Here is a 27,832-nt window from a genome sequence, read left to right as displayed (position 1 = left end):
AATATACTCACCTTACACTCCGGAAGCTATGGCTATTTTTCCCACATACTTGCACGCATCCTTTAGAAATAACAAAATGCGCTGGCTTCTCGCAAATCAATACTTCCCATTGCCAACGAAATAAGTCCAGCGCAACAAGATGGTCAAACAGCAAAAAATGCGTTAGACTTCAGTCTGGCTCATCTCCCGTCTTTCCTCCACCTAAACGGAACCCGCCGAGAGCAAAGAGCGCAATTGAAATAGCCTGTTCTAACGAGGGAAAAAACAATCCACCGAACCAGATTTATGCGAGTGTACCTCGATGAATCATCAGCTCTTGTCCTGGCTTTCTCCACAGACGGCAGCAGGTAGACAAAATCCTTACCGGGGCGGCAGGGAGATGTTCAGATCCTGACTTAGCATTGAGTGAGATGGAAAGCGCTTTCTCGCCTGCTCGCTCTCTGAGCTCCAGGACTGGGGCTGCAATATCACGTCACAGCCACTAAGAGAATGCACGTATGGACGTCTCCTACTGCATCTGGCACCCCTTTCCCACCCTTTCCCACTTACATAGCCCTCATTTCATTTCAAATCAAGGTAGAGAGATGTTCCTCTGAAACGGACCCAATTCAGTCGTAGAACACCGAATCTGCCGTAGCAGCCATTTACTGTGGGCTGCTTGCACTGCGTTGGATTAAAATGGTACTTGCAGCAGACGCGCAGCGATGGCGTTGCAACGGGGAAAGGAAAGCGCCTTTTTTGGTTTAGTCGTGGGACATGCAAGTGGAACTATCGATAAGAATCTCAATGTGAGGGTCTGCAAGAAGTCGTTCTAGTTGGCTTACACTGACAACAAACTTCCACCAGTGTTTGAACATTTTGTACGTCGTACTGCAACCTGGTGTATACTAACCCGCCCTCAGTTTTTAAGAGGAGATTCCACCAACTGTCAGATGCGGCAGTTATGCTCTACAAAGCGAAATAGCAGTTGACATGTTCTCAGTATATTGGGACAGCTTATATGATTATATCACCTAAACTGAACATCAACAATATTTCAGATAGGCTATAAATGCTGTATTTGTACACAGACGTTATAAATCAAATTGCAGTAGGAAAATGTAAGCTTCCATCAGCACCTGAGTGGATAATTTACATACTTGTTTTACAATCCAACTGGTTTTTGAGGAAGTTTTTGTTGACGAAACCAAACTAAGAAAACACTGTTGCTCTTAAACCAAAGAAGCCATAGGAAACAACTTTATAACCTAAGATACTACCCGAGAAGAGCACAAAGTACCGATACTGCATCACTACCGCGACATCCTTTTGGACGTTCAGTCGGAGTCGCTGCTGGCACAATTAAAAAGATAACGTAAGAGCCACTTGACTCTGGCGAAGACCGGGGGAATCAGGAAGCCAGTGCTGCCTGGGAAATATTTGGTGAGTCAATGCAGACCATACAACACGGCAAACTATGATCATTCGTTTCTGTTTTCATGCGTATAGCCCTATTTGGGGATTATATGAATCCTGAATTAGTAAAGATATCTGAAATGGTCATTTCAAAAGGATGGAAGGCACATTAAGTTAATGCACATTACGATATACCCTGAGGACGTTCGCTAAAGTTTGTCAGTGAGAGCATTGCGAGTGCTTTAACTCAATTTAAAAAATGATTATTAAGTTAAGTCTTCGGGGCTTCGCTGCTACTTTTCGGTCAGAACTGAATCAATATTTGCTTTTCTCTGCATCTTTCTGTGGAACTTTTATTACAACTCACGTGGATGTGACGTGGTTGGATGCATTTTAATATTAACATAAGTGCTTTGGGATTATGTAGGCCTAAATAAATATATAAGTATACGGACTTTTGCTAATATGGATATAACACTGTGACATGGAAATAATTATTTATTTATTTTCAAATAAAAAATGTAATACATTTTTTTATTGTATTTAGCCCTGCGTATGTATTTGTATATCCATTATCATTAATAAAACGACGTTTATAACCACACTTGAAATAGAACCGTAATTAAAGGCCCTTTTCAATTGTCTTACCATGTTATTATCAATATCCTCTCAGCGTCATCTGAATCTTGACATTAAGGAAGTGGTGGGTTAACCCAAGTAACTGCAATAAATGCATCAAAAAAGTCCTGCGGTTTACTGCAAGTACAGATTTAGATGTGATGCAGTTGCAGTTGACTGATAAGGCTACTAGTAATTCGTTCTCCCCTTATATTGGTCTCTCTGGATTGATATGAGTATCACTTGCCATATATTGATTGAAAGCCATTGTATGACACTGTGCTTAACATAAATAAATGTGTTTACGCGTTGTCTTGTAGTTTCTTTGAAGGCCCTTTGACCATGCAATTTCCTTTGATTTTCCGCCTCAGTATAGCAAGCGTCGATTAAGCATGTGAACACATCGGCATGCCAGCTTGCGTTGAGCATGAGCAGAAGCTTTGTGACTCCTGTCTCCTTGGCCCACGAATTTCCCTAGCAAAGGCCAATTCCCATTGTCACCACATTCACACACGCACACACACACACACACACACACACACACACACACACACACACACACACACACACACACACACACACACATACACACACACACAGGGACAATAAGAGATGTTCTTTATCTAGCACTTCTCCGTCTGATAGCTCTCCTGAATGGTTAGCCTCTAATTTAAGCACAAAGACTTAGCATTTTCTCTTGAGCTGTACAGCAAACGTCTTTGTTTGGCCCTGCAGCAGTCCCTTCCATGAAGACTTGCTATTGGTGTTCTTGTCAAAATGAATGTTAATGAAATCTGCTGCTGCAATTCTAGGTTGATTTTCAGCTCTGTCTTGTACATGAAAGGTCAAAAGGTGAACACATGTGAAATATGTATGTGAGTTTTGTATGTGGAGTTTGTTGTTAAAGACATTTCATACAAATTAAGGTGCTTCAGAGTACTCTTGAGGCTGTCAACACAGTTGAAGCACAGCAACTCAACTATTCTTTGAACAATTACATTACGTTGTGGTAACATCTTATGAAAAGTGTAAAGCCAGTTTCTCCCCCAACCAAAGACAAAGGATATACTTTATATAACATAGCCATTGTTACACTGTAATAATGCCATTAAGTACATGGTAACACACCACCTTCCAATGTTTAACAACACATCGACACACCCCTTACTAACTGGTATCATCCTTACCCTAGTTTATTGAGTGTATATATGCTCATGTACATTGATTTGGCTCAGACATTTCAGCTTCTGAAGTCATATTTTGAGATATTTTATGAATTATTATTAATTCTGCTCGCGTCACACTTAGTTTAGTCAAATAAATGTGTTATTTATCTTTTTCTTTATTGGATGTTGCACCTTATGTTATTGTGTAGTTACAAAATGGGCCGTAGTATAACAAAACAATACTATGTAATATGTGTACCTCCTCAGGCAAGGTTTCTGTCAGCCAGAGTGTCCTCCAAGACTTGAATTATCATAACAATGGCATTTTAATGCAGTAGTTCCCACTGGTCTTTTCCTTAGAACAAAGGTTCAAACACAGCCAGTTTCGAGAAGGAGTTGTAGCTCACACTTGTCATGCTTGTGAGCACTGGTATCTTACACTTACCACTGGTTTATACCACTAGGGGGAGCTCCAGGGGCTGGTTACTGACTGGTCAGTGCCTCCAGCACCTTGCACTGATCACTGCTTAGGACCACTAGGAGGAGCTTGCCTTACCTTGCTGTGCTATGCAACGGATATCTGTGTGAAAACATATCAATTTAGAGTCTTAAGGTTGTGATAGGTAGATATTCTCTGGAGGGGCGGGACTAAGACTGGTGCCCCCACGATTTCCATTGGTAGTGCTCCGTTTCTTCCGTATCTGTTAGCTTTCAGACAACGTGCACAAAGTATGGATGAAGTGAATGCAGAGTACGGGCACAAGGCTCCACCCGTATCCATATGCGTATTAAAATTACGCATAAATGAGCCTTTAGTCATAAGTTGTTGGTGATTCTGCCAGGTCAGTGACCACCAACTAACCATTGCCTAGTACAATGTGTCAGAGGCATTGACCATAAGTAACCAACCCCTGGAGCTCTTCTTGGTGGTTATTTCTTTTAGTGGTTAGTATAGTGTCAGTGGTCTTCAGACTTACCAGTTTGAGCTACAACTGCTTCTGACAGATTCTTTGGCGAACCGTGTGTCCTAAAAAGACATCATAGGAATAATCGAGCACAAACTAAAACGAAAAGAATGAAAGGCTGCTGGATACATGTAAGGTTTGTATTAACCGAAGGCCAAATGCACACATCTGACCAGCTCTCAAGGCTGACAAGCGAATATGTTTTTCAGCCACAGACAATTCCCATGACTACCACCTAGATTGTCCAATTCCCATTACCTTTTTATCTCCTTCCCACTCCAAGCACAGAACCTATCCACCTATGAAGCACATATGAGATGTCCATCCTCAGAGAGACTCAATAGTATAACTAGATTGTGACAAGGGTTTTGGCAAGGGCTGTTTGTAAAAAAAAAAAAAAAAAGTTTGATAATGTGCACCATTTACATGTTTGGAAATGGGCCTGCTATTTGAGTACAGGAGGGAGGATTGTGGTCTGACTCCTGTAGAATACTGAAACCAGTGGGGGCCTGGGAGCACATTCACCAGATATAAATTCGGAATTTGTTCCATACAGTGAATACTGAAACACACACACACACACTTTATCTCTCTCTCTCTCTCTCTCTCTCTCTCTCTCTTTATCGGTGTGTGTGTGTCTTCACACATTGATTTGGCCCAGACATTTCAGTTTCTGCAGGTCATATTCTGAGACTGTTATTATAAATCTTCCTCTCTGTAATCCTTTCTCAGTTTAGCCACAGAAACGTGTTCAGTATTTTTATTCCTATTATTTTGAGCCTTTGAAAACTACTTGCATTAACATGCAGACTATTAATCACATAAGTAGTCTAGTTGGGTTGTCTGTTGAAAGCAAATCTGAGGGGTAAAAGAGGCTTTGATTGCTGGCAACTTTGACACATCGTACTGACATAGGTAAACATATCTAACAAATCCAGACTAGCGGGGGTTCAGATAAAGTGCCCTCCTCATTTGTCATTTCATTACGTTTTTAAATTCACCACTTTCACATAGGACAGGGTATGGACTCAGATTTGGCCCCAGACACTTGTAAGGAGGGAGGTGCCCAAACAAAAATGGTGCATTGTGGATGTTTTTTTTGTTTTCTGCCACTTAGTGATTATCCGTTTTCTCTGCGACTGTGTGGTGGCGACATCTTGCATCTCGGACTGCTGTGATACGTGTTACATTTGTTATGTTTTGTCAACTCCACTAAGGGTTTTCACTGAACACTATAGAGATTCAGCAATTACTGTATGCTTGGTGTGTTGGCATAGCATGGCATTCAGACTCTTGCTCAGTTTGGCAGGCTGGACTGCAGACCCAAGCAGTACTGCGGGAGGGAGTGCTGTCATACTGAAAATGATTCAGTTGCAGGCACAAGGCACCAGGAGGAGTGCCAAAGATTATCACAGTTATGCTAATATTCGGTAGAACAGCACAACATTGAGTGTTATATAGCATTTACATCACAGTTTCTTTTTTATAATTCACATTTTTTATTTTGACACACAATGCAACATAACAATGACATAGGTATCCATGTTTTCTACAAATGCCATATCAATTTACATCACGGTTTCATTAAAACAATGCAATGCTTTAAAACAAATTTCAATACAAAATGATTAGTCAAGAGAACAAATATCAACCACCAAAAAAAAATGGTTTTGTTTGGATGAGAGAATCATTCTATGTTGCCTAGGTAGCGTGTAAACTGGGTTCTGGTTAGTTATGGCAGAGTAAGACCAGCAGTAATACGCTACAGTAATGTACAAAATATTGGTACTCATGGAAAGTCTTGCTCAGCCAGATTACCCACTTCCTTTACTTGATGTTCAGACACTTACTGCAACCACAGCATGTGCATATGCTGTAGCTATCAAGTTTTAGCTAGTAGCACGTTTTTTTATCAGTAGTTGGTAGACCTAATAGATTTGCATGACAAAGATGCAGTCTATCATCTTTAAACTCCTGACAAACACTGTAACCTGTTCAAACTGGTGAAACTGTTTAAATGAAGACACCACAACTTCATCTTAAATGACGACACCACAACTTCATCTTAAGTTATATCATTTTGGAATGCACAATCAGTCTTTCTCTATCTAACGCTCCCTTTATGATCATCTGACATTTTTTTTCTTTTTCTTTTTTAAGTTGCATAATTCACCTTTTATCCTCTGCCATAATAGAATGAAGGGTCTTGCAGGCTTTTAGTAACTATTGTAATACTGTGACTGACACGTACAAAAGGAGACATGAAAAAAAAACATGAAATGAAAAAGAAGTGGAGTTTGCATTTGAAAATGACCTGCGTGGGGAAAGTCATTATGAGACAGAAAGAGGTTTTTGAATGGAATAATTGTCATTAGTGTCATAATGAGATGAAAGCGAGATGGGGCTATTACTTCATGAATTGTCATACATTTACATTTTAAATACCTAGAAACATGAATAATATCAGTATTTTATTTTATTTCTGGGCACAAATTGCAGGGTGATAATAATGCTTTGTACCCAAAGTAAATATTCATGTCTGGCCAATTGACAACACAATTGGAATGCCTCTGTCCCTGATTGCTGAGACAGAACCTTTAAGAATCCTGAAAGGTCATAAACAGATCTCTGTGTGATGTCGCACAAATAATAGGAACATCATCATAGAACATAGATAGTGTCCCCAAAAAACAGAGATCAGTGATTGGCGATCAGTGCATCTAAAAAGGTGTTCTTAGCACTGGTGCTGTTTTCTTGACAACCAAATATGTCTCAAATATGTCAGAATGTAAAAGGTTTTTTAAGACATTCATGACTTTTATTTGGAATGATAGGCCCTTGTCTCCTTCCAGTGTACTTCAAGTTTTTACATTTCATGTTGTGATCACTTATTCAAAGTCTATTGAATAAAATGCACTGGTCCTCACCTCTTTGTCTAAAACATGTCCCTCTCGGTCTTCAATGTATTTTCATAGTTTCTTTGGATATTCTCTATCATATTGTTTTATAAGAGTTTATTGAATGTATTTGAATTTCTGCGTTTTGCTGATCCTGCATTTGACATGGTTTCATTGTAGCTTATTTTTATTTTATTTTGAAATTCATTCATTCTTTTTTTGCACTTTTAATGGAGTATGCATATAGTCCCTTTCCCCAAACTTGCTGAATTGAAAATATTCAAAAATGCTACGTAATGGTGGAAGTTTGTATGAAATCAGTTTTATCAGTGCCATATTTAAATCCTTGTTAATGGAAACTGTTCCCACTAGTTGTGTCTGGGAGGTTTATCCTCTAGCCAGCAGCTAATGTCATGATGAGAGTGACAGATTTTTTACCACGAGAGCCGATGTACTCAGTTGACCTCTCCAATCTCTGACCTTCCTCCCTCTCCACAGCCAACCTGGCACTGAAAAGCTGCAGCTGATGGTGATGCAGACTACGGTGAAGCATGTAATGGCTCAAGCACTCACTTCCACTCCTCATCTACGGAACATGTTGCCAGGAGAGGAGAGAGAGAGAGAGAGAGAGAGAGAGAGAGAGAGAGAGGAAAGAGCGCCTTTTGATTAGGCAGAAAATCATCATTTTTGAGCAAACTGAATTCGTCTTGTGAAAGTGCGGTCACAAGTGGAGGCAATGAATCAAACCTGGCGCCTCGGACACAGGCAAGTAGAAGGCATGGATAGCAACTCTGTAGTATTTGAGCCTAACCTAACTTCGGTGCAGAGTGGATCTCTTGGCAAGCCACCATAAACAAATACTGTGATGCACTGTGATGCAAAATAAACATTGTCAGATATCCTCATGAGTATGCAATGGCGGTATTGCAGGAATCCATTACACATAAACCCCCAGCAATATCGAGAACATTAAATGCATTGTTAGTGCAGTATTGATTGTTTTTGTTTGTTTGTTTGTTTTTCAACTCAGACTGAATGTGTCATACTACCTAAATGATTACTAATGACTCCCTGGGATTCTTGGAAGGACCATCAGATTGACTCATATTCTGATTTAATAGAAGCTATATGGTGAAATGCAGTGTTTCAAAGATTGCCCCCAGCATTTTTGTTAATCATTCTCAGTGTCTGCAAAACATCTCCAAAGTCTCCCTGGGCAACAAAGAATGTGTCATTTGTTAAGTTATTCAGTTGAGAATGGCAAAGTAATCAAATGTGACTCTATATTAGGCATTTAAACTCTGTTTCAATCTCCCTTTAAGTGTTCTGCTTGAATATTGTGTGTGTTTTGATTGCTGAGTGACAACATTAAATAACAAGAAGTTTAAAAAGTGTCATTCAGACAAACCTATAAAGTCTGAACTACCGAGAATATCAAAGAAATAACTTTTTAGAGCTCTTGCTCTGCAACCACTGGGTATTGCAACTGCAGTGCAATAATAATGCCTTCCTTCTCTGTATTTAAACACTAAATATAAACACAGGAATATCTTTACTCATAAGAGATGTTTCCATCAAATATTAAACCATGCCTCAAAACCACAAACGCAATGTCACTGCAACATTACAGAAAATAAGACATGATATGCATTATTGTTTGGGTTTACACAGTACTTCTGAATATATTTGAAGTGCATTGTTTATCTCTCTATAGCCATAATAGTATGAGCTTTCTTAACTTTTTTTTAAATGATATTTCTGATGTCTATCATTAAGGATATAAATGGAACTGCAATTACAACTTTATATCAATGGCTATTGGGAATGTTGTACAAAAAGCCAGATGGAGAAAATATAAAATGTTTCATAAATGCCACATCATTGAGCAATCAGAGGTCCTTATCCTCCTCCACTCTGGATAGCTGTCTCTAAATGTAGACACCTTTTTAGTCACGATAATGACTCATGAGTTAAAGTTAAGAGACCTGCACAGACAGTTCATTTGGACAGACATAGAGTACATTAAGGTCCAGCTCACAAAATTGGCATGAATAAATTACTGAATGGAAATTAAATGGTTCAGAAACAAAGGATAGGCAGCACATCTCGGCATGAGTCATTTCGTGTCCTCATGTCTGCTCGAGGGCTTCAAAATGTCTTACAAATGTAGTTTGTGTTGTGGTTTAGGATAACAAATAGAATATCCATTACATAAATAATGATATCTCCGAGTCAGGCAAGATCTCCTCATGTCAGTTCACATATTTAGTTTTCCCTGTGTCCCCTCCAAAAAATCCTGTGGAGAATCTAAAATAACTTGCTGCTTCTGATGAATACTTAAAGACTTACTGACTTGATAGCACACTGTGTCTGTAGAATGCTGAGTGTGTGCTTGAAAATATTTCCATCCACTCATTTATACTGTCTTTCCATCAGGTCCCCAGCGTAGAGGGTTTGGAAGCTTCCTGTAGATGGTGTTAGTGGTAAAATGTAAAATGTCCCTCCACATGTGCAAAGATTTGAATCTTTGTAAATGTTACAATAAACAATAAACTCATGTGAGGTTATATATACACAAACACACACACACACACACACACACACATATACAGTGGGGAAAATAAGTATTTGAACCCCTGCCGATTTCGCAAGTTTGGCCACTTGCAAAGAAATGTGTGATCTATAATTGTAATGGTAGGTGTATTTTAACAGTGAGAAATAGAATATCAACAAACAAATCCAGAAAACTGCATTTTACAACATTTATGACTTTATTTGTATTTGATGCGGAAAATAAGTATTTGAACCCCCAAGCAAACAGCAAGAATTCTGGCTCCCAATGACCAGTTATGTGCCCAAGAAGCACACAGATTAGTCCTCAGTAGGCCTAACAAGGCACACCTGATCTCAACTGGTGACGTGTATAAAAGAAACCTGTCCAAAGAATCATACTTCACACCTTCAACCTCACCACCATGGGCAAGACCAAAGAGTTGACCAAGGACGTCAGAGATAAGATTGTAGACCTGCACAAGGCTGGAATGGGTTACAAAACCATCGGCAAGCAGCTTGGTGAGAAGCAGACAACTATTGGTGTGATTATTCGTAAATGGAAGCAACATCAAACAACTGTCAATCGCTCTAGGTCTGGAGCTCCATGCAAGATATCCCCTCATGCGGTATCGGTGATCATCCGAAAGGTGCAGAATAACCCCAGAACTACACAAGGAGAGCTTGTGAATGATCTCAAGGCAGCTGGGACCACAGTCACCAAGAAAACAATTGGCAACACACTACGCCGTAATGGTTTGAAGTACTGCAGCACTCGCAAGGTCCCCCTGCTCAAGGAAGCACATGTACAGGGCCGTCTGAAGTTAGCCAATGAACACTTGAATGATTCTAAGGAGGATTGGGAGACAGGATGTGGTCAGATGAGACCAAAATCAAGCTCTTTGGTATCATCTCGACTTGCCGCGTTTGGAGGGGGAAGAATGCCGAATATGACCCCAAGAACACCATCCCCACCGTCAAGCATGGAGGTGGAAACATTATGCTTTGGGGCTGTTTCTCTGCCAAGGGTACAGGACGACTCCACTGCATCGAGGGGACTATGGATGGGGCCATGTAACGTGGAATATTGGGCTTGAACCTCATTCCCTCATTCCCTCCCATTGAAAACGCAACCTTAAGGATTTGGAGAGGATCTGCAAAGAGGAGTGGACCAAAATCCCTCCTGAGATGTGTGTAAACCTGGTGACCAACTACAAGAAAAGTCTGACGTCTGTGCTTGCCAACAAGGGTTATTCCACCAAGTACTAAGTCATGTTTTGCTAGGGGTTCAAATACTTATTTTCTGCATCAAATGCAAATTAAGTCATAAATGTTATAAAATGCAGATTTCTGGATTTTTTTGTTGATATTCTGTTTCTCACTGTTAAAATACACCTACTATTACAATTATAGATCACACATTTCTTTGCAAGTGGCCAAACTTGCGAAATCGGCAGGGGTTCAAATACTTATTTTCCCCACTGTATATATATTCATATAAAGTGCTGTATGACAGATCATATACTAACTATACTAATACTATAATAGCAAGAAGAAATCACCATATTTGCAATTCTATTACCTTCAGAAACTTTAACATTGACATTCCAGTGGGACTCAGAATACACTTTGTTGACTTCTGCTGGTCTTGCAAAAATAAATAAACAAACAAACGGGTAAATAAAACTAATCTGACAGCATACAGCAGATTTGTTTATATCAGGTGTGCGGGGGTAGGACATCTGAAGGAATGCAGAAACGTTTAATGAGCTTAACACCCTGATGCAACCTGAAGTCCTTTGCATTTGATGCAACGTTATCACAACAGCATGCACCAATCAATCAGCGTCCACCACATATTTATGACTCCTGCACAATAAAAAGACCAAATCTGGCTTTGCTCCGGTGGCCACAGAGGAATTACAACATGATATATTATCTGCCGTGCCGGGCTGAGGATAAGCTTGGAGGACAAACTCTTCATCTTATGGTGAATATAAAATATTAAGCATATGGCTTGTCTTAGGGTATAAATACTCTATGGATCATTGGTCAAACAACAGGAAGTTGACACAAACTGAACAGAGGCTGGCGTGTGAAAAGGAAAAATATCTGGAAAATGAATAATGAATAAGCAGAACATCCTATTTCTTTGACCACAACACAGAAAATCACCACAACCACTTCAGGCCTCACCATCCCTGGAAAACCTCCTCACCATCCCTGGAAAACCTGAACAGTTTTTCTATTCAATTTCTAGCATCGGTAACATGGTCCAGTTTGACGCAAAAAAAAAAGAAAAAAAATCTAATTTTGTTAACATCCCTATACCTACAGAAATCTTCTTAATTAAAAATCGCTGAGCTCCCTCTTAACAGCTTTGAGTCCCTCTGCTGAAGAGTTTGGCAGGGAGTGCTAGGTCTGTATTAAAATCTCCTCCACTGTAGGCAGCCAAATGTAGAGAAATGACCGAAGCTGCTGCTGTTTTCATCATGTGTACCGCACCCAGCACTCATATAGAAGAACTGAGTGGTTTGGGAAGAAAATGACTTCTGTCAACGTTAAAAATCACTTTGGATGACTTGAATGTTTTATCATTTTCAGTTTATATGTCTGTAATTCATTCTGACTTCACAGTTATAAGTTTCATTGTAGTCCTTAACATTTCAGCATACATATATATTAATTTAAACATGTGTGTCTAACGCTTACGACTAATGGAAAGTGTGAGAATTAGCAAATGTCTGGGTAATATCTTGGCATGCATTATCTGGCATCTCAAAGCACATTTACCCTACTGTACTTAAAGCATTGTAAAACGGCATTTTGAACAGTTGCAGTTTTGGTTTTGAGGAGTTCACCAGAACATCTCTGCCATGCTGTGTTGAAGCAGAGCAAAGCAAAGTTCATGAGGTCAGACTCATAAAAATACATGACATGAAATTCGCAGCTTCCCCAGGGTAGTGCAGTTGTTCTTAAGAAGGCGTTTGAATGCTAGCCTGGGGAGCGCAAGGAAAAAACAAATAATTTTCAGGTCTGCCGTCTTAATTTTCCCACTGCTTCTCCTGCACAGAGCTGCTCTGTATGGTATGTCCAGGTTTTGTGTTTCCTTTCGCTCTTCAATCTTTTGAAACAGAATGTTATCATGTTTTTGATGAGCTATGTGTGAGGTAAATAATTAAGACCTTTGTCAGGTTTTTAATGGCACACACGACACACTGGAACACACACGTGCATATATGGAGGCGACACAGGACACACACACACAGGTAAGCCTGAGATTGCGGTGAATTTAGTTTCTGCTTTTTCCCATCCTAGACTGTCCTTCCTCAAGGACCCCCCAGGAGCAGTGGGCAGCTTGTAGCGCCCGGGGACCAAGTGAAGTGAACTGTCCATCTTTGGTCAGGGATGGACATGTGTTCTGTTATTTTGCATGTTTTTTCTGTTGGGGTTCTTACTGGAGGAAACCCCTTGTGAACACGGGGAGAACATGCAAACTCCACACAGAAAGGCCCGGGAGATAGCCCACTTGAGCACTGTGCACTCTGGGGAGGACCTGCCCCCCAGAGCCAACAGCGCCCCATGTGGGAATCAAACCCATGACCTTCTTGCTGTGAGGCGGCAGTGCAAGCAGTGCAAGCAACTGAGCCACCGTGCCACTTAGATATGTAGATATGACTTTTGCTTTTGTGGTTCTTGTGATTCTTTTGCTGGTACCATTCTGTTGTTGTTGTTGTTGTTGTTGTTGTTGTTGTTGTTACAGTGCAATACAAATTCACACAGCCAACAGTTAATATATTAAATACTACTGAAAAAATAGTTTTCCTTATGGGGTCGATGCATGACTTCTCACAATCTTAGGTGAAATAAGTTATTATTATATTATATATATATATTATTGCAGCCATTTGGTGTCAGAGAAGGAAGTGTGAAGGAAGTGGGTTTTTGAACATTAGTCTATCTGTTGACAGCAGGAGATTTCTCTCAATAAATGTCTCTAGCTTGTGAGTTAGATGGGAAATCTCAGCTGAATACATTTCAGACTTAAAACATTTTCCTGAGATGAACGATCGTGCTTGTCCTCATAGACACATTTAGATCTCTTTGAAGTTATCTAATGAACTCCGCTCATTAAATTTGCAAGCCCTCATAAACTCAAATAATTAGGATCATTGTGGTTCTGGAAGAGGTTGCTCCCAGCACACTGACATAATACTGTGTACATTTCCCTCGGAAGGGGTGACATTACAAACGCTTGCAGTCTGGCTTGCATGTGCATCTGTAGGTTGTCTTCTGGAGGAGAAAAATCACTTCCCTCCGCCTGCTGTGTAGAAAAGTACAGGTTCCCCAGTAAAGTTCTCCTTTGCAGTTAAACTTATGGAAGATGTCAAGAGCAGTGAAACTAAAACTGTCCTGTTGGTGATTAGCTGTTTGTAGTTGATTTGTTAGTTTTTTTCTTTTGTTTGTTTGTGGTACAAACTAGATTTCCCATGTTGCTATTGCCTGGCCTTAAGATACATCACGCATTGCAACTACTCCAATGAAAATACATTGCACTGAACAAAAACAAACAAACTGTGCACCCTCAAATTAAATGGAACCGCTATATTTTATTGAATATTTGAATGAGTATCTCTATCTCTTCTTCTCTTCAATCCTTGAAAAAAACACACTTGCTTGTGCATGACTCAAATTTGAAAGCACACTTACAAATATACACTATCAAGACAAATGCCATGCCGTTTCTGTCTCACATCGAATTCATTGTTATTATTTGAGGAGACAGAATGAATTGGAGAAGTCATCCAATGCCTCGGGATACGAATAGACACACATTATCAATTACACAGTACAGCCACCAGCACCGAATCTTTTGAGATCACGTCTTCTCTGTGACAGCCGCTGAATTGTGGAAGTATGAACAATTATTTTGGGTGGTTGACTAATATTTAGCTATTCTATGAACTGACAGTGGAACAAATCTGCCATGAGACGACTTCATGATCTTGCGACTGTGTGCTTGGTTAATTGTTAGTCAGTCTCATGTCATTTATAGAGCTTGGAAGTGAATTTAACCGTGGGCACATTTTTAGTATGGGAGTGGAGAAGTGTTTGGTCAGAGTAAGAGCATGTTGATAAATGACTTGATTAATCCATTGTATTCAGGTACCTGGCATGACAGTGTAGCAGAAAGTTTGATAAGTTCAGGATGCTGGAAAGTCTCATTGACTGTGAAGCCGTCTCTATCTTTCTCCATTCTTTTATGTCTGAAGCATTTTCATCCTGACTATGAAATGAATACAGATGACCAATTTGTCAAAATAATTTCTAGGCTTTACAAATCAAGTGCCAGTAAAAAAAAAAAGAAAAAGTAACCCACTTTTCCTCTGGCATGTCATTTGATTCAATACATGTCCCTTCAAAGGTCTGTGCTGATCATTCCCTCTTCACAGCATGGAAGAAGATATATTACCCCTCTTAATGCATTTCAGTTCAGAGTGAACATCTTCCTGTATCTTTGTATTACCTTTTCTCTGTACTATTCCCAACATTCAAGTGAAAGCTCCAGTGTGAAAACGGTGTGCAGCACTTAGAGAGAGGCTAAGCATGAAGGACATATTCTCCACTTACTTTTCTCTTGGGGTGTGACCGACAGCGGCGCAGGTAAATGCAAAAAAGAAACAACCCATTCATCGGGTGGGAAAAATAATCAATACCTGTCAAAAAAAAAAGATACATGATTGCTTCACTCAGGGGTAAATACAGTTCCTGTAATCAGTTTAAGATGTTGATTTCCCATATGCCTTTCACAGAGTCCTCTGGCTTTAGCGCTTCTGCATCAGTTATGTAGTATATATATATATTCATGTTTGCTTTCCTCTTTCTAACAAGTCAACTAATCAATTTGCATGTCTGAGAGAGGTTTGTGTGATTCCAACCACAGGTGATTTATTCCGCAGTGACACACGCAAAGTTTTACATTTGCTCTAACTTCACAGTATAGAACTTTCTTTTGATTTGTACTCTTCTGCCTAACGCCAGGAACAGTGCACCCAAAGTCATGTATATCTTAATAAGACACCTGGAGTGTGTTCCCCAGTTTCTGTGTCTCTTAGCGTTTTAAAAAGACTTGAAAGGTAAATCTTACTAAAGTTATTTACTTTTCTACGTGTTTCCCAAACCATCTCCTAATAGTTCTCCTAAGAGAAAATCTTCTTACGTATACCTTTAGAGGCTGAGTCCGCATGCGTGAGATGAGTATGATGGGCATGACTCAGATTGGAGTGCAGGTGATCATTCTCAGAAAGAACATCAACAAAAAATACTATGCAAGTCAAAATAAAAAAGTTCCCAAATAAGGAAAGCTGTAGGCTAGATGTTACTGATATTTCTGAGATTCCAAATGAATGGCTTAATTTAATTTATACCAATATTTTAAATTTTTATTTAATGAAGCACAAAATGTAATGCAAAACATATCTTGGTCTTATATTGCAAACAGGAACTAACACAACATTTTAGGCTCTGAAACATTTGTTTTATATAAAAACTGTGTTATACCTAAGAGTGGTCCAGACCAACCTTTCAAAAGTATAGCTAAGGACATTCAGGGAAACACCTCAAAACTTTAAGGTTCAGCTTCTGGTATAACTTATGGAAACGCACCCCTGGCTATATAAGATTTTTACACTGTTTCAAAAGGGATGAACGATCAAAGTTTCAAATGATTGTCTTTTGATACTAGACGTTAATACTGTGGATTGTTGTGGATTTCCAATGGTTTGGAAATGAGAAAAAAATATATATTTTTGGGTGATGCACTACAGGTACAGTATGGTTTGTTTTAAACGTGGCCCCTGTGTCTTTGGTACTGGACTGCCTGAGGGTGCTGTGGCCACTCAGTCAGTGTTGCTACATAGTGTTTGCTGATGTGGATGGGGTATGTGTATTGCAGATGAAGTTGCCCCTTTTCATTTTTTCACTCCTTGCTTTGTTGGAAAGTGACCTTTGCAGAGCATTGGTGCTAGTTCACCAGTTTGTTTTATCATGTCATGTTGTTGTATTTCTGGCAATCTATTCTTTTTCTAATTCCTGTACTCCCATTCAGAGTGTTACACAGAGTGCTGGTCAATTTGGGATAGATCTTGTCGTTGGGTGTAACGTAGGTGAAGGCCGGGTGGAGACCAGACTGACTTCATTCCTCTCCTTGATGAATAGCCTCAAGGCTGCCGAGAGGCATGTTCCGTCATTGCACAAATCATAGAGGATGACATGTTCCCGTGTTCTGAAATAGCCATGTTGGAGAGGTGAGGTGCGCCTTCAGTTCTAAATAAATCTCCATCAGTGTCAGCCGCATCATTCTCACATGATGATGTCTTCCACATCACAGTGGGAACTAATCTCAGGTGACAATACACTTCCCAGCAAGACGGGAGACCTAGTCTATTCTTCCACACAGTCAGTACACTGCCCTTTGGCATTCTTCCACCAGTCAGAACAAGAAACATGGTATTGCTCGTATCCAGTGTTTTCTCAGCGGAAGAGACAATATCAATGTTTCTATTCATAGTTTCTGGGAGCTGTGAGACTGTGTCAGCTGGAAAGTCCATCGCTGACTATTCCTAGCAGCTCAAGGGGCATGTTTGCAGCAAGAATTTCGTGGCTAATTGCCGGAAAAAAGAGTCGTTTCAGACTTCCGTGCACATTCTTCACAACTTCACAACGTTAATTGGAATCAGAAGCATTTGTCTGTGCAGCACGTATCTTACCAATGTCCCCCCATGCATTACCTTCACATCGCCAGCCGTTGCTTAACACCTCAAACCCAACCCACTCCCCTTTCTTTTTCTCAACGTTTTTTAATGTGTTGTCGTCTTAAGCACCCCTCACTGTTTCTCATTCTGCTCACATTCTTGTTTGCCTGTGCCATGGCTGGGTTTGTAACTGAATTTTAAATCAAGGTGTTTCTTTACCCAGAAGCACTCCCTGTTTTCAGAGACAATGCTCCAGCACTGCAGGAATCCTCCGGGCCCTTCTTCCTTTCCTTTGAACGCTGTACCAACCACTGGGCCTGAGACAGCCTCAGACCCCCGTCCCTGCCTATGTAAATATTCCATGAGCTGTTGCCCCCTCACTGTGGTTGAGCGTGGCATCTCTGCTTGTTTGAAAACTTTGTTTCTTACATACATATATACACACACACACACACACACACACACACACACACACACACACACATGCATATGAACAGTCACACATATACACAAAAGAAGACATCGTTTCTAATAAGGATACATACACGGTGATGACTCTATTGCTCAGCAGATGGCCTTTTTTTCTTTTTTTCTTCTTTTTTTTTTAAAACAATGGTCTAATCTTGGTGTAGGGTGGATATTGGGTGGGATGCATTGTGGACGAAAGAGAACGTTTTTGGGTCTTCAAAGTCTCTTTGAAATTGTATCTCAGAGGCAGGAATTAGAGGGGTGCAGCTTGAAATTTGTCTGAGAGAGAATAAACATTCCAACATTAAAGGAGGGAAAGAACAGAGTGGCTTCCAAAGTATTGAGAAACCCGTCGCATCCTGTGTCAATAGATAAGGACTGACATGACAAGTATTCTCAAAAATGGAAACTTCAGAAACAATACATAAATTAGCATGTATCAAACAGTCCAAGGGAAATGTAAAGTATGCTAATCTACAGTCATGTTTGGATGACAACTTCTGTCAACCTCTATTATGGTTAAGGCACTCTAATCAGAGATCATTAAGACAGCATTAATGAATCAGTCAATCAACAGTAAGTAAAAAGTACAACAATAGATTCAGTATGGCTTAAAAGTGGGTGATGCAACTGTTTATTTGTAAAGAAGTAGATTTTTTTCAAATACATGTTTACATTTCATGACTGCTTCCCAAGAAGTAGGCTACATCTTTTGACACAGAACAGTAACTTAAATTAGGGCTGTCAATCGATTAAAAAAAATTAACTAATTAATCACACATTTTGAACTTAATTAATCGCGATTAATCACGATTAAAAGTGTTTTTTTTCTTCTTAAGACTAAATCTTATAAATTAACGAGTAATCACTTCATACAGCGTGTATTTTAGACACTGTTGTTTAATTGTATTTTTTTTTTAAAACACAATGGTGCCCCTCGACGGTAAATCGTAAGAATTTCCCCTGAAGCAATTCGATTCACGTCAGTCAGCCCACTGTCCTCAACTATGTTGATGGGCACTCTAATCAGAGATCATTAAGACAGCACCGGCAACCCAAATGGCAACCTTTTCACGGACTGGTCTAGTTATTTTTCTAGAGAAGTCATGGAGTGTGGGTTGGCGATCATCTAACCTGGGACTGCTTTCTGTCGGGTGCTTTGCATTAAGGTGATAACTTCAAGACGAGCTGCTTCTGTGATAGCTAAATTCAGCTTGACAAATGCTACATACAACTTTAGTTTTGTCGATTGTTCCGTCATTTTGGCTCTTAAACAGAGACTTTCCGCCCAACAATCCCTCAGCTCTCTCCATCTTCAACTACCGCAGTGGTTCTCAAACTTTTTTCTGTCATTCCCCACTTTGAACTGTCCCTCATCGCTCCCATAAAATGGTAGGCCAAGCCCCCTACTTACGGGCTACATTGCCCGAGGGGACACAGGTTCAAGTCTGGCCTGATGTAATTTCCCAATCCTCTCCCCACCTCGTCTCCGCCTCGCTTCCTGTCATAACTTCATGTCCTATCCAAATAAAGGCATTCAAAAAAAAACTTTTTTAAGTTGCGTTAATTGCATTAAAATATTTTATTGCGTTAATCGCGGCCGCATTAATCGCATAGATTAACGCGTTAACGCTGACAGCCCTACTTAAAATGTAACTTTTTAATTAATGACACAGGAAGTTCATTACTATCTCTTCACATAATATTTTCCCTTTCATCCTTTCAATCTGATTTCACCGGTTTACTGCAATTGTAACATCTGCTGAAATTGTGTGCACTCACTGTGGGGGGGGGGGGATCTATTGTATGTGATCAACTCAGGCTCTGTAATCAGGAGAAAGTGTTGCTCATGTTGCTAGGTTATTGAATCTATTCTTTCCACTAGGGCAAATCGTGTTTAAACATATAAGATTCAATTTATTTTTTCCATAAAAAAACTGCCTTATGTTACAAAAAGCTAAATTAAGTGTGAGAATGTTCTCATCATTTTTCTGACCACATGTTTGCTTATGACATGTAGAGAAGTACATGTCAGGAACTTGGAAGTGTTTTGTTTCTCACGGCCTAGCATAGGTCATAATTTCTGTACAGACGACAAGATGATATGATTTGATTAGCACTTACCCTTCAATGTACTTTACCTCACCCACCCACACGAACAAAGACTTAAACATCCTATAACCACTCATTTTTACTGTATGACTGTAGAATGGCATTGTGTGCCCAGTACTGCTCTGGGTAAAAATAGAACCCACTGTGGTCCTCTTAACTACTGAAGACATGAACAACATCTGCGGCGTTTCTGTCTTTTTCCTAGTGCTGCATAGTTCATGCTTGGGTAGAGGGATGTTTTAACATCAAACACGTTCTCTGTCTCTCTTTCTCAGATGGGAGACACATAGGGCTCTAGGTCTGTCAATAAAAGGGAAACAAGAGCTATTTATGTAAAGACCGTGCTTTAAGCAGGAGCACCGAGAATTACTTGTGGATTATGGTTTCATATTAGGTCAAAAGAACTCTACAGATATCTGCAACTTCACTGCTGCACCGGCAGAAATGAGACATGTGAATATGGCAAATTACACAGACTGGAAGCATTAGGGGATTTAATTTCTTTCTTCTTTGAGTCCTTTGTGTGTTTTCGTCGTTTCTTTGTCTGCCAAAGATTATTTTTCATAGAGCATGAAATTGTATTCATGACAAAAAATTCTGTTAAATCACCCTTTCTGGATTCAAATACTGTCATTTTGTTTCACAGTTTGATATGCATGCCTCAATGGAAACAAGGTTCACAGTAAACTGTTTTGGAAACTTTTGAGTGCGGTTTTACAAAATTGGAACAGAAGGTGTGTGTTGTGTCAAGGAGTTGGCCTGGTTTCCTAATTTGAGAATCATTGACAAACAACTGGAGGCATTTTTGCTCCTTAAATTTCAGCCAGCTGAAAATGTCCTCTTGCATATTTAAAGGCTATAACCTGGAGGTAGATGGCCTCAAATTCTTAAGATTTTCACCCTGTGCACATTTAGCATTTGTAGCATGCTATGCTCGTCTTTCATTGCTAAATGTCTGTTTAAGACACTCTAGCTGTGGTATTCATCAACACAAGATGTGTAACAGTTTGAGGTCACATTGAAATGGACTGACCTGTGTTTTCTTACCCTACAAGACCTACCTTGAGTTTGTTTTTAAAGAGAAAAAGCTATGGATCTATCCATTTGTGGCAAAGTACATCCTTGCTGCCGCTTTCATTCAACCTTTAATGGATGGCCACGCCAACAATGAACTCTCCAGGAATTCAATTTAGGGATGAAAAGCAAGAAAATAAACAAGGTCAGAGACATCAACAGGGCCTAGTCTTCAATTCAGGCCGAATGTGACTTGTCTCATATTTTTCAAAAACTACTTAGACATACAGTAAACAGTAGACTGATTGTGGATCATCAGTTGTATGCTAATTTAGAGTGAAAGCAGTTCCTGTCCCATATTTACACATCTGGGCTGGGAGCTAAAAAGTAACTCAACAAATCTGGACTGTTCAACCAACATTAGCATTTTCTGTGACTTAGCATGACTTTGAGTAAGTGCATCACATTTTGGAGAGTTACAAAGGTAGTGAATCATACAGCCAACCAAAAACTGTTTATCTTACGGCTCATGCAAAAGCCTCCCTGCAGAAAATAACAGTCTACTCACACCGTAAGACAGGGAAGTGCTTGCATAAGTCATATCCTCACATTCTGATTCAGTCAATTTGCTCAGTTATGAACGAAATCTCAAGAATATCCCTGAGCGTAAACATCCACATATTTCACACCTGCGGTCCCTGCATTCAGGTCAGAGAAGACTGCACAGACAAACACTGAGGCAGTGGCTTGTTGCTGACTACTAAAGTCTTGCTTTGTTTCAACATTTTCTAAGTATATGCACAGTACATACCATGCACATTTAGATGTACCAGATGACCTAGCATTCTTAGTGTATTGTTAAACGTACTCTTACATTTACATTGTGCGTGTGCCTTTTGTATTATTTTGCAAGTTGGTCTTAAGACTTACAAATGCACCGAATATGAAAATATTGTAGCGCGGAAAGGCTGTGCGCTACCATGTTTGAGTTTCAGGTATGGTGAGCTCGCCCATAATTACATGCCTGTAGTAGCCGTAGGGTGTAATGTGTAATTCTATGTGTAATGTTTGAATTGAAAGTGTATTCGTGTTCCCCCCGTATGTTAAGGTCAGCGTGTATCTTCTCTTCTCATTCTGTTTCAGTTGTTTTCCGTCTGAATAAATGACATTAGTGCCAAAGAGAAGCCTTGACTCTGCACATCGCTACAATATAAATACATTCTACACTCACTACATGGTTTCAAATACTAAGTGTCATGTAAATAATAAATATGGCCGGCCTATAGTTTTTGTCCTGGTATATAGAATAAATACATCCTTATTGAGCTTTTCAGGCTTATCAAGCACAGTTCTTCAACATGTGAGAAACATGCACTCAGGTCCAAGAAAGGATCATGTCGTGCGTCATGGGAAAGAAAAAAAAGGTTTTCACACGTTTATAATTTCCTCACCTTGAGCTCTTCTTAACCCTAGCCTGAAGCTGACCAACGGCAGGTTATCCTGATCGTGCACATGGACTAATTAATCCAAGACGAAGAGCCTGGTGTAACAATTTGCACCTTTTCCATGGGGCCCAGGGCAAATGGAAGCATAGTGAATAAACCTATGCTTGGGGCAAATTTGGGTTCCTTAGCTACTAGAAGACACTAAACTGGGCGAATGTAACTTGGTACTGTAAACCATCGTAAAACTATATAATTCAGAACACTGATGTGTCTACACTAACCTTGCTGAAAACATACAATAATATTAGCAAGTTGCTGGTAGACCACATTGTACTAACATGCTGTACTAACCTGAAAAAAATAAAATAATAATTTACTGTATATATTGAAACTGGTCTGTGGTGGATTTTATGCCACTTTAAAATCATCCAGCCACGCCAAATAAAACCTGCATACCCCAATTTGCCAGCTGCCACTGGCATTTTTATTTTCAAAATGGGATTTTCTTGTGTATTCAGTATCTTGAAATGTCAGAGGTCTGCTTTTTGGAATGATGTTTGTGTCAATCCTTGAGTATCAAAACTAGCATATTTTCTTTCCTCACCTACAAGCTGCCAAAAACATTAAAGAGCTGGGGCAGGCCTATATGAAAGGATATGACAACCCCTCCCCCCCTTTACATTGCTAGCAGCTTCAGTAGTGAACCATCGGCTAGAGCTACACTGAAGTTAAGATGGCTGAGACTATTCCACCAACCCCAAACATAAATACACATACTTTTGATCAGCATCATCCAGCCTGAAAAGAAGGAAGGTTTAGCTCGTCTCCAGTGTTTTTCTCCTCCATGGCTCCACTAGATGTTCACAAGAAATATAATCGGAATGGATTATATGGCTTGCTCTTCAAATACACGGTTATGCTATTAAATGTCAATGGTATAGAATAATTCAAACTTTACCTTTAACACCTCGCACATGCTACATTACAAGTCAATACAATCCAACTCATGAACCACTAATGTATTTTACATGACCTGATGACCAAGACTACCACATCAGATATCATTCACCTATGTCTTTGATGCTTTTACCAATCATTACACCACATTTTAAACATGTTAAGAAATATTTTGAATCCCAAAACAGAATTATCAGCCAGATAACCAGAGAACAGCAAGCATAATGCAATTCATATTATGTGACGAGAATGTTGAGCAGAAAGAACAGACATTACAGACCTTATAGACAGACCAGAACAGAACAGACATAACAGACTTATTTGCTATAGATGGATGCCTGTTGTAAGATTTGTGCATATTACTCAAGAAAGAGAGGAAGAGTTTTTACATTTACTTTGGCGAACACATTGTTGTTTACTGTTGCAAAGATCTCAAGCCTGCAATACCCTTTCTCTTAATATCTATAGTCAACTCTGTAAACCCAGGAATTTCCAGATCTCTAACAAATTGGCATGCCAGCCGTTCTATGAATCCAAAGAGCCCTCCACAGCTGTTACTGTGGAAAAACAAGAATACGGGGTACCTTTACAGCATGCTAATGCCAGCCAGATTCTCGGAAACTTAGAGAGCAAATATTGCATGATTGTGTGTGTGAACTGCCATGCTGAGGAAGTTATCCAACGAGTTTCTTTGTACTGAAATGGAAACGATAGGAAAAATGTGTCTGTTTGAACATGCCCCACAGAGAAAAACGGGCAGGTACAATCTACTAATTCTCCTCAAAAGCTTGGTAACACTGAATGCTACTGATACTTTGTCTAGGGGTTTTGCATTTTGAAGAATATCTAAATGCCTCTGTGTAATGCTCAGCCAAAAACCTTCCATGCATGCGCCATGGGAAACCTTAATGATGGCAATTCCTATGAATGTTAATAGATTTCAGTGTTTTGTCAACACTCATTAGACAGGTTCAGGAAGTGAGTAAGTGTCTCTGCTCCTCCTCCTGCTCCTCTGCACCTCCGTCACAGCCTCTCTCTCTCTCTCTTTCTTTCTCTCTCTCTCTCTTTCTCTCTCTCTCTCTTTATCTGAGCAGTGGACTGCCCCCCCTCCACATGCACTCACTGACCCCCCCCCCACTCCCTAGGGGGCTGCGGATCAATCCCTTCTGTCTGTATTGACTTAATGACAGGCTTCTCTGTCCCTGTTTACAGCCCCTGCAGAAGGTGCTGATGAGAGCTAATAAAGACTGATAGGATAGCATTTTCTTCTTCTCCCCCTTCTTATTGCCTCTTTGCATGGAGCCCACCTGGGCAACACTTGTGGTTCTCCTGGGGGAGGAGAAGGGGGGGGGGGGGGGGGGGCGCGTTCCTCATTCCTCACCACTTTGCACAAGCACTTGCAAAATATTAATGGGGTAATCTGCTGTGTGCGCTCCTCGTGTGGCGAGATCTGCCACCAGGAAGCTTCTTTCTTCAACCGAGGGGCCTGTGCAACTGGGGCAGTGCCAAGGCTGGTCTCTGGCTGCACTGCTGGATGGAAGAAGAGGGGAAACAAGCGTTCTGTTGGTCGACTCGACCGGTGAAGCGTACGGGGCCATGTTTTTATTTGGGGGGGGGGGGGGGGGGGTTGTCCTCCTGCCCGCCATGATGATACTTCATTATTCTGGAAGACTGGGAACCTGCTTGGCACATCACGGAGGTTGCTGTCCAGCCCAGCAGCCCAGCATGGGATGACATATGCGTTGGGCGTATGTCACATTCCCTGGTTTCAAGGGATGATGAATGCCATCCTGGCATTCCATGCCAGCCTTGCCAAATGATGAAAAGTTACAGCTGTCTGAGGACATTTAGGAGACCGTGGCTGATGTGCTTTTCATATCATGGAATAGCACAGGCTTGCTGCAGGAGGCTACATTGGAGCTTAGTGACACCAATTAAAGAGAGTCTCCAATCCAGTCTCATGGACAGTGCTGGTTGACCGCTCAAACTGACACTTCCCTAACCAGTCCAAATTCCTAGCACCTAAACACTTGACACATCACTGGTTCAACAAAATAGGCCCTACTGTGGTAGAAGAGCAAAGAAGACTGACTCTTTAAACTGATAAAGACGGATGATGTTTTGATCTCTGTTCTTTATGTTTTTGTTTTAGTTCGTTTTTTTATTCATAGGGTGAAGTGGCATTTTATTATCTGGGGGCTGTTAAAATATCTGCGTTTTAGGCACATAAAATGCATTTAAACAATATAATCAATATTTTATTTGCTTATATTTCAAAATGTCCTGATTGATGATAACTCACTAATTTGTCCTCCTACACAAACACTATGACAGTATTAAAGGCACCATAATCTTACTGCAAACCTCAGTTAACATGGAGGAAAAAATCCAGCATCCAACTGGAGAATAAAGTTAACACCAGAGGGTGCCAAAGCTTTTCCTCTCTGTACAGGAAAGTCTCCCCTCTCATTTCTACTTTTTAATTCCTTCATTTTGATAAAAAAAAAAGGTCATTTCCAAATTCGCCCCCTGCCCAATCTCAGCAAGGCCCAAGAACAGAATCTGTGACAGGCAGACTCTTAAACCTGCACTACCCTTAAAGCCATATTAGTCGCTTTTCAGTCGTTGCTTCGTCCTTTTATTACAGAGCCAAACATCTGGCTGAGCAAACTCAGGATGTATAGGTGTTTGAGATACTCACTCACAATCCAGATTCCCTCTGTCAACCCTCTCTTGATGTCAAGCAGCCAAAAAGCCTCTGTGTGAGGAGTAAGAAGAAGAAGAAGAAGAAGAAGTGAAGAAGAAATCTCCAGTCACCATCCAAGCCGCTGGATTCTAGAGCAATCACCCGTGCAAGCAAAGAACTGGGATCTCATTTTGTTTGCGCTCTTTGCACATTTTAATGAGTCTGTGTGATGGTGGTGTGACTGCTGTCCCTACAGAAGGATTTCACAGCTTCTCAAACCACTTTAATACTTAAAGATGAAGTAAGATCGTGGGCAAAACAAGACAAACAAGGCATGATAAAATGTTAACAGTAGCAAAATGACAGAGGTAAAGGAGGGTTAAATTGTTTACCATCTATTTTGATATTCTACATTTAATTAGACGAACCCATAATGCAACTGGTGTAGCAAAAATAAAGAGTGGCCACACTCCAGTGCACGAATTACTCTCTTGTTTCAGATCTGATACCAATTCACATCCTACAATGGCCCTTAAGACCATACAGTTTGATTAAAACATCCTTTATACACATCTACTGTACCTCTATGGCACTATGGCAAACAATGAGCTTCAAATGAGCTATTTTGCTCCAACAGAGTTCCAGTTACACAAGCAACCACTTTATATTGTGTCATTGTATCTCTTTCACACATAGAGGGGGATATAACTAGCAACAAACAAGACAAGTCATTGTGCAAGCAGTAATTGTGCACAAGCTACATTGCAAAAAAATATGCCTCAGATTTCGTCTGAAATGAGATCTTGTTCATGAAGTAAATATAACCCGCAATGGTTTATGCATGGAGGAGAGTACATTAAATGTCCAAAATGTGCTGAATTTAAAAATGCATTGAGCAAGTCCATTCATGTCACATTTTCATTAATATTGGAACAGAATCAGCCAGGAATGCCATCACACCCTGGGTGGTTAGGTGAGGTAGTCATCTACTAACTGTGAGATGCAGGCCAGGTGAACACACAGGAATATTTCTGGATTGCACTGTCGCTGTCAAATGTGCCTTATGCTTTGTGAGCTGATTGCAAGTTAATTGTGTCAGTTTGAATAAGTGTCTCTGTGACATTCAAACCATGGGGACACTTCCGCATGCTGCGGAGATTGGCTTTCTCTTGCATGTGATTTCATCTGTCCTTTTTAATCAAAAATGCTACGAGTAAGGTGCAAACAGCTTATGTGTGTGTGTGTGTGTGTGTGTGTTTTTTTTTATTTCAGGTTGAATAACACAAGCGAACTGGCAGCACATTTCTGAAGACATTCTGGGAAACCCGTAGGAGGAGGCATCCTGGATGTGCCCACGTTGAGGCAGCCTGGCACAAAGAGTGACAGATGTCCGATATGTCTGGCTGGGATTTGCAGAGAGATGATTCGGGCATCGTCTCTGGCTGACCAGGTCCGTTTTCCTCAGATGAATCGCCGTTCCCCAAACCATATGCACTCCACGAAGCATCCAACTACAATATGAAAGGATTGGGGGTCCAAACCAAACACATGCAATTGTCCTTGCAAGCTTCAACCTTGCAAATGAACTCCAAATATGCAATGTTAATGGGAAAGAAATGTATTTTACCAGACCGACTGACAAAATCATTAGCTGTTATGATTTGTTCATGTGTGCGGAGTTGTCTTAGCCATGCTAAGTAGTCCATGTATTTATGTATTCACAGATATGTTTGCCGTTGAACGAGTAAAATTGATTTTAATCCAATAATGCATATTTTTAAATTGGTCTAAATTCATTCTTTATG

The 27,832-nt window shown here is 40.2% G+C and overlaps 1 protein-coding gene and 1 long non-coding RNA gene across 6 annotated transcripts in view; one reads left to right on the top strand and one right to left on the bottom strand.

Moving 5' to 3' along the window:
* adgrb3 (adhesion G protein-coupled receptor B3) overlaps positions 1-2,298 on the bottom strand; it is a 143,574-nt gene extending 141,276 nt beyond the window's left edge. For 2 of the 5 annotated variants that reach the window (XM_031578853.2, XM_012816972.3), the window contains exon 1: positions 12-2,298. The gene's annotated coding sequence lies outside the window, so the exon portion shown is untranslated. The remainder of the gene's footprint in view (positions 1-11) is intronic. The other 3 variants (XM_031578851.2, XM_031578852.2, XM_031578854.2) reach the window with 2 other exon arrangements.
* On the top strand, positions 1,343-27,792 carry LOC116223173. Its single transcript, XR_004164949.1, has 2 exons — positions 1,343-1,422; positions 27,300-27,792. It is a non-coding gene; the product is annotated as an uncharacterized LOC116223173 (long non-coding RNA).
* Positions 27,793-27,832: the final 40 nt, after the last annotated feature.

This window comes from Clupea harengus, chromosome 13, assembly GCF_900700415.2.
Source record: "Clupea harengus chromosome 13, Ch_v2.0.2, whole genome shotgun sequence".
In the NCBI taxonomy this organism is placed as follows: Eukaryota; Metazoa; Chordata; class Actinopteri; order Clupeiformes; family Clupeidae; genus Clupea; species Clupea harengus.
Note: the sequence above shows the minus strand (reverse complement) of the source record. Positions and strands in the feature narration are given on the sequence as shown.